This window comes from Ovis canadensis, chromosome 1, assembly GCF_042477335.2.
Source record: "Ovis canadensis isolate MfBH-ARS-UI-01 breed Bighorn chromosome 1, ARS-UI_OviCan_v2, whole genome shotgun sequence".
Taxonomy (NCBI): Eukaryota; Metazoa; Chordata; class Mammalia; order Artiodactyla; family Bovidae; genus Ovis; species Ovis canadensis.
This window is the reverse complement of record NC_091245.1, coordinates 112,613,709-112,624,402: the sequence shown is the minus strand read 5'-3', so window position 1 is coordinate 112,624,402 and position 10,694 is coordinate 112,613,709. Positions and strand designations below refer to the sequence as shown.

The 10,694-nt window shown below is 43.9% G+C and overlaps 1 pseudogene; it reads right to left on the bottom strand.

Annotated features, from left to right (window-relative positions):
- Positions 1-483: 483 nt before the first annotated feature.
- Positions 484-10,025, bottom strand: LOC138416657 (CD48 antigen-like; annotated as a pseudogene).
- Between the last annotated feature and the right edge of the window lie 669 nt (positions 10,026-10,694).

Genomic DNA, 10,694 nt, shown 5'->3' with positions numbered 1-10,694 from the left:
TCTCTGCCACAGACGTGATAAGGGAGGGAGAGGTAAGGTTGGTTTGATGTGAAGAGGAAGTGATCTGTGGTAGGACAGTTTGTTGAAAGGGAAAATTGTCTTTTAGTGACCCTATCAGCTCCAGGCCCATGAAGAACCACAGAGGAGGCAAACAAAGAGCAAAAATTCCCTTTGTTATGCCGGTGGTGGGCCTGGGAGCTCTTGCCATCCTATAATGAAAGACCATGGTGAGAGAGCTTTGTCGATTTGATGGGCTTTTTGGATCCTAGGATTCAACAATCAGTTTTGACAATTATAGCATTGTTTATTGAAACAAAACATTGCAGATTACATTCTGCCCATTTGTGGTGGGAAAGCACATATGTATATGTATGCTAGAAAGACAATTAGAAAACATAAAATAAAATATTACTGTGATTATAAAAACTTCATTTGAATGTTCTTTTAGACATCTCAGTCCATTCCCTTATTCCATATAGCCAGAGCTTCTGTCCTGGTTAAGAGCCGATTGTCAATGAGGGCAAGATCTTGCAACCTTGAAGTTTCACTCTAGTTAGCTCTTCTCAGGTCCAGAGGAGACTGAGAAGAGTGGTTACCATGATCACTAGCCAAGTTGCCATCCAAGCTACTCCAGAGGAGGAGGCTGAAAGAGTAAGAAAATGCAAAACATTTATGTGTCCTGATTAATTTGTTGAGAAGGGGGAGGGGTGCTGGACGTTGGCATGGGAGCTTCCATAGCAAAGGAGTGTGTCTCCTCTCTGAATCCAGGCACAGTGTGCCCTGCACATCCTTTTTCCCAGATGAGCAAGAGCTCAACCTCCCAGATGTAAAGTAGAAAGAACACAGAAATCCTCTAAATATTACTGGCTTCGCTGAGTCCTGTACATGAAGATCATCTTGGCGTGTCTGTGGGCTTAGCAAAGAATCATTCTCCTACACTGGAGAGCAATTAAGTAGGGCAGACCTTCAAGTGCAGTAGTTTATATGATACTGTATGCTAAGTTTAGGGGAGAAAGCACTGCCTGTTGATCCACACTACCAACCATCAGTACCAACTCAGTGGGGAAGGAAAAAAAAAAAAAGGGGAAACTAGGAGATAGAGAATGTAGGGCAAGGGAGAGAAGGAGAGGAGAGTGATAAATTACAGAAGGGGAATTAAGGATGCTCTTCTAGGATAATTGAGGTAGCTGAAAAGTAACAAGACGGGCTTAGACCTCAAAAGTGAAATGTATAATTGCTTTCATCCTCTCTGTGAATGGGCAGTCACTTTCATTCTATAAAGAACAAGGGCTGTGTCTCTTCCTTTTTCTGGATCTCAGGATATGGTGTTGATATAAAGGTGATTTTAGAACCACCCAGCCAACTGGTGGTCTCATGGTCAGACACCAAAGTCTTATACTGGATCTTCAGTGGTGGAAAAGCAGGGCGTTATCATGAAAGACTAGAAGACATGACCAGTTGGTTGGGAAGAACACAGAACTTATAGTTTCTATAGTTCACATTATAGGAGCAGAGGCAAAGAAATCAGCATAGGCGAGCAGGGTAGACTGGGTCCAGGAAGACCATGGAAGAGCCATGTCCCCAGGAGCCATGATCCCTGGTGACTGGGCGTGAAAAAGGTCTCAGGTAAATGTTGGCACCACGGGTACGAGTTATTCTGGAGAGATGTATACACCAGGGCTTAGGGATGTGATTCCAGGTGTGTGGAGAGTACAGGGCCTACCTAGAATGCTGAAGAGAGTGATTCAAATTTATCAGCTGGCCCCCCAAATCCCTAGTGTCTCTAGAATTAAAAGGACTTGGTGGGTCTAATTTAACCACCACTCATTGAAGCCTCTTTGACCCTGTGCTAGGTAGTTACCTGTATTGTCTAGTTTAATTCTCAGAACAGTATGCGATAAGAACTATTATTTGTCTTATTTAAGAAGGACATGACTTGTAGAAGCTTAGTCACTTGTTTAGCTAATAAGTAATAGTCACAGGATTAATCCCAGGTGTGATTGATTCCAAAATCTATAATCGTAGCTACCTCACAATTGGACCTGTGCAGGCTTGAGAGAGAGCCATGAGAGATGCTCAATAGAGTGGGGCCTCCAAGGAAATAGAGAAATCTCAAACAGGAAACCCAGGGTTTGCCTTTCCAACTTTATCAAGGGGCATACACCTGGGAAGAGCAGAGAATCTCAGTCCTAGGGCCAGGCTCTGCTGCTCACCACTCGTTCCCACTCATGTTCATCCATTTGGCCCTTCTTTCTTTTGCTCCTCACTCCTCCTCAACCACTTCTTGGCCCTTCTTTCCTTTGCTATCTACCAGAAACACCTTTATGTTGCTGTACAACACTATCTGGACTGTTCCTCTACTTGCCGTTTTCCTCCCTACTCATCTTGAAATCTCAGTTTATCCTGCAAGGACTCTGCCCTCAGATTCCAGGACCATGCACTTATTAAAGCAGGGCAGGCAAAGGGGACATGAGAGCCCTTTGCAGGTGAGGACACTGAGCTCCACAAAGGTGAGGGAAGCTTGCTGAGAGACCATGTCAGAGACACAAGGAGAATCCAAGTCTACCACACCTCACTGGTGCCTTTGGGATTCTCCATCAAACTCTATGACAGGCAGCTGGTCAAGATCCCCACACTTGTCTTCATTCAAGAGAAAACTACCCTGTGCCCATGTCAGTTCCCTTGGCAGAGACTCTTACCTTGTACACAGGGTGAAGTGAAGTGGATTGTATTGTGTTGGCTGCTTATAGGATTGCTGACTTGGCAGGTATAAGACTTTGAGTAGCTTTGTGGCGTGTGGACATCTTCAAGCACACTGCTCTGTAGCTGTTTTGGAAAGGACCCTGATTCCCAATACCGCGTGTAGGTTACAGATTGGTCCTAGATCCCACAGGATAGTGTCAGGTAGCACGTGTTCATTTTCTGTGTTTTTTTAACTGTTATGACAGGCTTTGGTACAGGGTCTGAAGATGAAGATGTTATAAGATAAGAGGATGGGTTTATGCATTTATGAAGCTTTTATGCTAGGAGGGCTTTGCCAACAAATTGCAAAGAGAGGTCCTGAGGAGCAGCCATGGAGAAGAGGGCCCTGTAGAGGGAGCTAGTGGGCAATTTTGACCTCTGTAGGCTTCAGAGGGAAAGAGCTACTTCTTGGCGTGAGGCTAAACTGAATCCAGAAGGGGGAGCCAGTTACCCAGAAACAAAATGGAGCTATACCCATCTGGGGGGGGGGGGGGGAAGAACAGCAGAGTTTTAGCACAGACATCAGCTAGAGTTGTACTTGATATTCCAACTGTCTGAGCTACTCAGGGCCCCTTCTCTAGCAATGACCCACACTTGGCACTTTAGCCCATCAGTCAGTCCTTCAAGAGTTCTTGGGCTCAGATACAATGAGAGTCCTGTAAGAGATAGCACTCTACACCTTTCCTGAACTCTGGCAGAACTACAGAGAGCCTCATGGATCTCCCAGCGCAAGCTGGTAGTGATGAATTGCATCTGTTAACTTTGGCATCTCAGTGCCTGCCACAGAGCAGGTATCCTGATGAAAGGGAAAGGTGAATGGATGTAGGAATGGATGTATGTAGGGATGAAGCTGTTATGCAACAGAAAAGACAAAATACTCCCTTCACAGTGAGACAAGCTTGGGTCCTGGACTTGGCTCTGAGAGAGTGGCTCTGAGAGGCAAGACAACTAACCCTCTGAACGCCTTCTCACATGGAAATGACCCTACTTCATAGCACAATGTTAGTAAGATACAGTACCATCATCTGTGAGTAAGTGCTTTTGCTGAGTGTGATGTAAGCATGTTGAAGGTCACAGCATCATCAGTGCTTTCACCCTGCGGGCAGATGGGTTGAGATGTAATCCCATCATCTGCTCCTTCCTTGACTAGGACTGCTTTACCTGAAATCCTCTGAGGTCTTTTCCTTCTGGTCAAGGGTAAAACACCTGCAGAATCAATGCAGCTCAGAAGTCATAGGATTAAAATGTAGCAGAGAATTGACCCAATCCGAGCTGAATTCTGGGTTGTATGTCTGTGAGGGGCGATGGAAGCTCTACCAATCTGACCTCCTGAACTCTAGATCCATCTCCTCCATGAAGCCTTATCACATTGCTGGACTCCTCTTGCATACTTTACATGAGCAATCTTCATATGCTTATTCATTTCCTGTGGTCTGGCCTCAAGTCTTATAAACCTTCTGCATTTCCCATAGTAAGCAGCCTAGCCCTAAGCACTCCAGAGCCAGATGGAGCAGTCCGGTTCCAAGATGCCCCGTTTGAGCTTTAGAAATTCCTGAGCTGGACAGAAGGATGATCCTTCCATTAATGGCATCCTCAGAGCCTTATCCAGAGGCAAGTGTACTGAAGCCACGTAGGCTTATGGCTTGTAGGATATTCAGAAATTTTGCAAGTTGGTTGTAAAATGAAACTGATAGCAGTTTACAGCTATGATGGGACTGTGATGGGACTATTTGCCACAAAATCTGGTAAATGATGTATATTTGAGATCTTTTTTAAATAAATCTGTGTAGGAACCTTTGAATATTTCATGTTGGTAATACATCTTGCAATTTTAGGGGATATTGCCGGGGTCCAGCCCCGGTGGATCCAGGGAATTCGAAGTGTGGACGGTGTTAGCGTGGAAAGACTTGTTTATTTATTAATATAAGATTAGATTAAGAAACTATAGTGTAGTAAGAAGATTAAGTGGAGGAAGAGGGCTGAATAGCTTGGTTTACGCGGAAGACCAATAAAATTCCAGACAAGGAATTTGCACCATCTACGTTGGGCCACCGGCGCCCGCTTGAATATCTAAGGGTGCCTTGCCTTAAGCTCCCTTTTGCGCGGGTGTTAACAGCCAGGGCAATTAAGTAGACCTGGCGAGCCTCCGCGCCCCCGGTGGAGATTCAGCCTGAAATTAAAGTAAAGAGCAGAGAGAGGGAAAGGGAGAGAAGAAGAGAGAAAGCCACGGGGGAAGCCAGATTCCCAAGAAACCAGGCCGAGAGACTAGTTCGAGAAACTGGTCCGAGAAGCTGGCCCCGTCCTTTATTGTTCAGAAGGCCTTTTATACTTTTGATAAAACTTGGAGATCAATGGGTAACACAAAATTATGTAGCGTTCGCAGCCCAGACTCTTTCTGTATATCATTTTGTATACAAAAGGTCTCAGGTGATTTATATTATCTTCTGGCCAAGAGGCTTGTTAACACTTTTTGGCTCTCTTCCTTAATGAATGTTAATTTTGTTTCCCCTGAAGTGTTTTTCTTTAATCTGCATCTCCTTAAAGCATTAAAGTTACACCTCTATAGAACAAAGGTGCAGTGGGTTATAACAAAGAAGGTACTTAACTCAAAGATCTAATGTTGCTAATACCAGGTCTACTACTTGTTTTTCTATAGACCAACTATATCTAAAAATAAAGGATATGAAAATTTGGCAGCAAGCATTGACAAAACAAATGAAACTTTTAATCAGTCCTATTCTAAAGATTTTGACTCTTCGGAAGCCCCTACATTCCTAGGATGTTTTAAGCTTCCTGTGCCTCCTGCAGTCAGGAGGCCTCAAACAATCACATGGGCAGCTGTATGAGTCCTGCAGGCAGGCTAGAAAGCCATCAGAGGGTTTTTTGGATTGAAACACTCTTTCAAATGCAGAAGACTAAAGCCCTGAATTGACTTTTTCCAGAAAATGTCAGAAGAGTGGAAAAGCAGAGCACAAAAACCGGCAGATTTTTGTTGGGGTACATGCTTAGGAATTTCCAGAGAGGTCCCTGAAGTCTGAGCACGCCTTGCATATGTCAGCTTCCTTCCTCATGACCTTGTCAAGGGCGGGATTCCTCACACTGGCTCCCGGCAGGATATGATATGGAGGAAGTAGCAAGAAGGCGATTCTAGCCTCTTAGACCAGGGGCCATCATGATCCGAGTCAGTGGGATACGATATATACAATTTCTTCATTGTTTGCAGGATTTTAGCATTTTTAAGGCTCCTCACCAGACACAAGATCTTCTGGCACATTTTTTTGTTATAATTTTATTATTTTTGACTGCACCATGCAGCATGCGGGGTCTTTGTTCCCCAACCAGGAATTGAACTCAACACGCCCCCTGCAGTGGAAGGGTAGATTCTTAACCACTGGACCACAAGGGAAGTTCCAGCATTGTAAAAGTGTTTTCACTTTCATTACCTACTTTGATTCTCATAACATCCTAAAAAGATATAATTATCCTCACAATATGATGAGGAACTCAAGTCTCTGAGGGGCACATCTCCCTTGGATGTCTGCCCAGCCCTCCTCCTCTCATAACTGACAATCTCCCCAAGAACCAAGTTTCTACCTTATAAGCTGAGTCTTTGGATCCTAAGAGTATAAATCACATACCCAAACCAAGACGGGCTAGTCAATTTCTCTTTCTTGAGAATTTAAACTAAGAGACATGAAAGCCTAGACTCTGAGAGAGATAGACTGTACTGGCAGGGACCCACTTTTACATGAAAGATGCCAGTGACTAGAGGCTCTGGACTGAGCCAGGCTCTCATTCTTCCTCCTCGTCAGTCCTTTTCAACTCTTCTAAACTTCTTTCATTGCTTTAAGAAGTCATAGCTTAAAAAACACTCCTTTTTTGCTAAAGGTATATAAAATTGGTGTCCATTACTTGCCATTAACAGAATCTTACCTAATGGGACAGAGATGTCAAGATCTTTCTCCAAGGTCACACAGCCAGTAAGTGTGGTCAAGTGGTTAAGAATCTACCTGCCAATGCAGGGGACACGGGTTCCATCCCTGGTCCAAAAGATGCCACATACTGCAGAGCAACTAAGCCCATGCATTACAACTACTGAAGACCACACATCCTAGGGCCAGCAAGCTACAGCTACTAAAGCCCACATGCCTAGAACCCATGCTCCACAACCAGAGACTCCACCACAATGAGAAGCCCATGCACCGCAACAAAGAGTAACCCCCACTTGCCACAATTCAAGAAAGTCTGCGTGGAGCAAGGAAGACCCAGTACAACCAAAAAATCAATTGAAAAAGAAGAACTCAGAACTTATTTGGATTGACCACAAGAGAACATGAAGAGAACAGAGAGGAAACCATCTTTGTTGTCTCCTTCCTCTTCAAATCTCAGACTCTCTAATGTCAGAAGAGGTTTCAAATGTCCCAAAGTTATCTACTTTGGGGTCTGCTGGCCCAGACTCACTTCCAAGTGGAACTGGCTCCAGGAGAAATGGATTAAGCCTGTCCTGAGGTTTTCTCTCCCCCTCCCATGGAGAGTCCCCAGAATCACCACGAAGTTTCCCAGTGATCTTTCTGGGGTCCCAGAGTGGGGACTAGCCCTTTGGTTACCGTAACTCACCAAGCACCATCAGAGAGATCTTGTATTCCTCCTCATGTCCATTGTCCTTCAGCACCCTCAGGAGGTAAGTACTGCTGTCTTCCTTCTGGACCTTGCGGATGTGCAGTGTGCCACTTTGAGAATCAAGCGTGGCCCTGTCCTTAAATTTAGTATCGAAGTACTTAGTAGGCTCCCCAGATTCCCACTCTACAATCTTCTGGTCAGTAGTATAAAACCAGGTGAGTGATCTGTGGTTCTTAGGCAGATTGGAGATTTGTACACTCACATTGTCGCTGGGGGTTGCATATTTTGAATAGCCTGCCAATGATAGTCAGAATGAGTGAGACCCATTTTAGAGAAAGTAAAGCTACCCAGTAGCCAAAGCGTGGGCTGATGGAACAAGGAAGAAGGGAGAGATTTTTGCTTGGGAGGAGAGAGTATGATCTTTATCAGAGGACCTGACCCCGATCAGGAATTCAGTGAAAGTGAGAGCTTGAGAGTCTTCCCTGGTGGCTCAGATGGTAAAACGTCTGCCAGCAATGCGGGAGACCTGGGTTCAATCCCTGGGTTGGGAAGATCTCCTGGAGAAGGAAATGGCAACCCACTCCTGCACTCTTGCCTGGAAAATCCCAGGGACGGAGGAGCCTGGTAGGCTACAGTCCATGGGGTCTCAAAGAGTCGGACACGACTGAGCGACCTCACATTCACTTCCGCTTTTTCACTTTAGAGCTTGAGAAGTGGGCATGGGGATAGGCAACGTGCTTATAATCCATCTAATTCTACCCTAGATGATAAAGACAAGGGACACTGAGCTGGCCCTGCCTCCCTTCCTTACTCTCATACCAGGACATTTTCACATCAAATGATAAGTTACCTGTCCCCTCTGTGCTTGTGCTCTCTGTGACTCAGTTTAGCTCTCTAGCAGTGGCTTCCCAGTTGGCATTAGTGGCAGCTAGAATACGCCTGCCAATGCAGCAGACACAAGAGACACGGGTTCGATCCCTGGGTTGGGAAGGTCCCCTGGAATAGGAAATGGCAAACCATTCCAACATTCTTGTCCGGAAACTTCCATGGACAGAGGAGCCTGGCGGGTCCATGGGGCTGCAAAGAGTCAGACACGGCTGAGCAACTGAGCACACACAGCACTAGGCAAGAAGTAAAGGAGACACAAGGTTTGAAATGAAGGGGAACAAGAGTTATTCAGTGACAAAGTATTATAGAAGAGTGAGCATTTTATTAACAAAAAGATTGTGCTATTTTTCTGGCTTTTGTGATCTTTGTATTTGTTCAGGTTTTAAAAACTTTCCACACATTGGGACTTCTTTTCTCATTCTAACTACACTTATTTTTGTTCCTATTTGCATTTAGAGTTCTATTCTTTTTCTCATGAGAGCACCCCAAATTGTATAAGCCTCAGTTCTTAAAGACCTGGTTTCATGAAGGCAAGAAGAAAAGGATGATAGCCAGAAGATAAAGATGAAGGGAGGTCTGCTGATTCTTGGAAATGAGAGAAATATCTGTATAAATGTACAGACTGAGAAAGAGCAGTGAGTGCTGAGTCGCTTCAGTCATGTCTGATTCTTTGCAACCCTATGGACTGGAGCCCACCAGGCCCTTCTGTCCATGGGGGTTCTCCAGGTAAGAATATTGGAGTTGACATGCCCTTCTTTAGGAGATCTTCCCAACGCACGGATAGAACCCATGTCTCTTAAGTCTCCTGCACTAAGAAATAGCCATAGGAAGAAGCTAATAATAGAGGAAAGTGGAAATAAATCTCTATCATTCTTTCCTCATATACTGTTACACAAAACCTCACATTGCTCAGCATTGTATCTACACCTATATTTTGGGTTGGCCAAAAAGTTCATTTGAGTTTTCCCATAGGCTGTTACTTTCCACATGTCTATCATTTACAAAAACATTCTTTTGAATAAAGATTAAAAATACCTATGGCCCCAGGTCTTTCAAGTTCCTAGTCATTAATCCTTCCAACTATCCATTGAACAGTTAGATATGGAGCATTTAACCTATGCCTGTTGCATTCAGAGACACACTTAGACATCAATTTCCACAGTGCTTTTGATTGGTCCATCCCATGCTCTATAATCTCTGTGACATAATCAGTCAGTCCAAGCGACAATATTTGAACAATGACTACATGCCAGGTCATGTGCCAGGCTCCAACACCAGCAATGTAGACAGAGTCTCTCACCTCTTAGACATACAGCCTCTTCAGGAGCATACATTCTCTTCAGGATTCCTAAATTATTGGACACACATTCTAGACTTGTTCTCATTCCATTGCTTGTTTCCATGTGAGTTAATAAAAGCGGTGATAATGGGCAGCCTGGGTCAGTGTTTCTCAGCCTTGGCCCTATTGACATTTTGGGCCAGGAAATCCTTTTGCAGAGATGTCTTTGTGTATTGTAAGATGTGTAGTGGCCTCCCTGGCCTCAGCTCACTAGATGCCAGTAACATCATTCCAGTTGGGATCTTCAAAAATGTCTCCAGACAATGCCAAATATTCCCAGGGAGGCAAAAATCTTACCACCTTCATTCTGGTTAAAAACTGTTGGCTTAGGCATCCTTGGTAGACTCTCCATCAAGTCTCAAAAATATGCTGAAGAATATAGCACAACCCACAAGTAACCACTTTATTTCTAAGGAGGAAGTCACTCCCATCTACCAGGATGGCTTTTTTTTTTTTTTTAATCATTACTCATACATGGTAAAGGAAGGGGGAGGGACAGCTGCAACATCCTATTCATGCCTATATGTTAAACTCAGTATACATTAAAGTGATCCATTTACTACCTATTACTTGCCTTTATCACCAGACTAGAAGCTTCCTAAGGACAGAAAATGAATCTTATAAATTAAAGTCATTTCCATTGTATAATGGTAGTTAAGAACATGGGCTCAGGAATTAGACTGTTCAAGCTAATAAGCTGTCACTTATTAGCTGTGTAACTGGGAACATTTTACCTGACCTCTCCGCTTTCATTTTAGTTTATCTTACCGAGTTTGTGATGATGAAGTTCATGTATGAAGTTTACTGAGTTAAAGGATGCCCAGATAGCTTGCAAACTCTCTTTCTGGATGGTCTGTAAGGTTGGTTTTTTTTTTTTTTTGTTGTTGTTTTTTTTTTTTTTTTAGCAGAGATTAGCATTTAAATCGTTCATTCAAATTTGACTGGGTAAAGAAGATCACCCTCACCAATGTGGGTAAGCATCACCCAACTAGCTGAGGCCCAGAATTGGACAAAAAGGAAAGAATAAAAGCATATTTCTTTCTACTGTGAGTTGGGGTATTCCATCTTCTTCTATCCTTGAACTCAGAGCCCCTGGTCCTTGGAC